The sequence below is a fragment of the Pinus tabuliformis genome, chromosome 9, assembly GCF_031772625.1.
Source record: "Pinus tabuliformis cultivar Carrire ecotype Pingquan chromosome 9, CPIR1, whole genome shotgun sequence".
Classification (NCBI taxonomy): Eukaryota; Viridiplantae; Streptophyta; class Pinopsida; order Pinales; family Pinaceae; genus Pinus; species Pinus tabuliformis.
Window position 1 is genome coordinate 1,696,463,569 of NC_142307.1, and position 2,189 is coordinate 1,696,465,757.

The following is a 2,189-nucleotide window of genomic DNA, read 5'->3' on the forward strand; positions in this document are numbered from 1 at the left end:
TCATTGTTAGGATGCTCAATATGGATCAGACTAGAACTAGATGAGGTGGAAGTAGAAGGTACATCAGTGACTTCTTTCTCCACCGTCTACTTTTGTGGGGTTTGATAGTCCTTTGTTCGAGTAGCAATTGAAATAGGCAATGAACCTTGCATCATGAAAACTTAGGAACAATAGGAGGTAGAGGATTGCAGTTGACCTACCAACTATATCTACTAAGATGGAAAAGGTTCTTTCAAAATAGTTGGAGTCCCTTTCAATAAGTAGTTAATTTCATAACGTTGGAGACAATCCTTGGTGTAATGATCTTCCTCACAGATGAGGCAAGGATTGTTTTGGGGTATTGGTTTTAGCTTTACCTTTACCCTTCTTCTTACCTTTTGAGGCCTTATCTGTTGCGGTAGACTAAAAATCATGTACGTCAGAGGTTTTACAGGGATTTGATGAATTTTTCGAAGGATTTTTGGAACTAGCATTTGAAATAGATTTATGCTTCGAGGAACCCTTAGTGGAATTCTAAGACAATTAACCAATTACACCATCAACAGGTGGTACATCGGGAGACTTTAAGGCTGCCGGATCTGAAGATGGTCTTGGAGTATCACACAACATCTCATACAATGTTATAGATTGTGAATAGACTATGTCTAGATATTGAGCACGGGAAATAGCTTGTTCTTCATTAACACACCCACCCATAGCTATATCCTTAGAAATATTGTTAACGAACGATTTTTTGAACCATTCAGTCAACAACTCATCAGCAATCTCGAATTTAATGAGGCAACATCGACTTCTCCATTCACGGATATGATCGGAAATATGGGTCGCAATATCTTGCATAAGGGATGTGAGAAAATGATTCCAGTTTCATATCAAACTGGCAATTGGAAGTTGGTGAGGAAGTCCTTAACTAAGATTTAAAGTTAGCATAGGTACCTCGAGGCAAGTAAATATACCATTTCGCAGTAGCACCTATGAGGGTTCACTGAAAGAGGTGAAGATGGATAGAATTGTTGTTACAGGAAAATTTTGGGCACGTCAACCCCAACTTCCAGATCCATATTATTAGGGTCCATCAACCCCTAATTCAGTTGTTTTCATTCCCTAATGAAGTTAACCTACATCATGCTTGCTTCCCAAGAGTTTCATGACACCATTCATCCAAAAAATGTCCCTAAGGAGATCATCGCAGGTGACCTTCTATCTAGCTACAATGAATGGAAGGCACTACACTGTCTGGGTGCTATGCATCGCACCTAGCCTTTGTTACACCTACGATGAGCGAGATCCGTCAAATTTTTCAAATTAATCCATTGGATTCCTCATCCAATGGATTCTTTTGGAGGTTTCTAGAAGGTCTGGGCTCGCTTTTGGATGAGGATGGAGATGAATGAACCTTAATCCATTATCCCTTCCTCCATGGAACCACTTCCCAAATATGGCAAAGCATTCATGACGGCCATTAATGGCCTAACCTCCTCTTTTCAGTTATAAAAGGACCAAGCATTCAAGGCTGGTCTAAGGTTGGAACTTCATAAGCTAAGGAAATGCTGTTGGAATGAGATTAGTAGAGAGAGTAATGTTATCATGCCAAATTGTTGATTCATGAGGAGAGAAGGGTTTGAAGCTGGAAGGATGACACTGAATCAGACATGCACCTACATGGGTTGTAATATTTCCTTCTATGAATAAAGAGTTCTATTCTCTTTCCGTTCATGTGTTCATGTGATGTTTATTGTACTTTCGATTCTATAATATGTTTAGTTAATAGATCGATATGTATGCTTTGATGGTTTTCTGTCTCGGTTTGTGTGCAGGTACCTTTCAAGCAAGTTAAGTATGGAAGGGAGTGGCGAAAGTAGTCAAAGGGAAGAGGGATTGAGCGAGAGATACAGGTTGGTACTTTTGCTCCTCTTTCTTTTATCTATTAACTATAGGAAAAGCAATGGAATTACTTTAACTGTTGTTCTAGAATTGCTACTAGGTCTAGGGGTTAGTCGTTCGAAAAGACACTAAAGTTTCCCGTAACAAAATGGAAACTCCACTGGGGAGTGATCCTATCCCTTATAGCAACTAATCAATCTCTTAGAACACTTTGACATACTTTACCCTCTGTTTTTCATCGAATTCAAGTCCAATGCACTAAAATTTAAGTCAATTTTGAGCATAAAATTTTCATTTTGTAATCA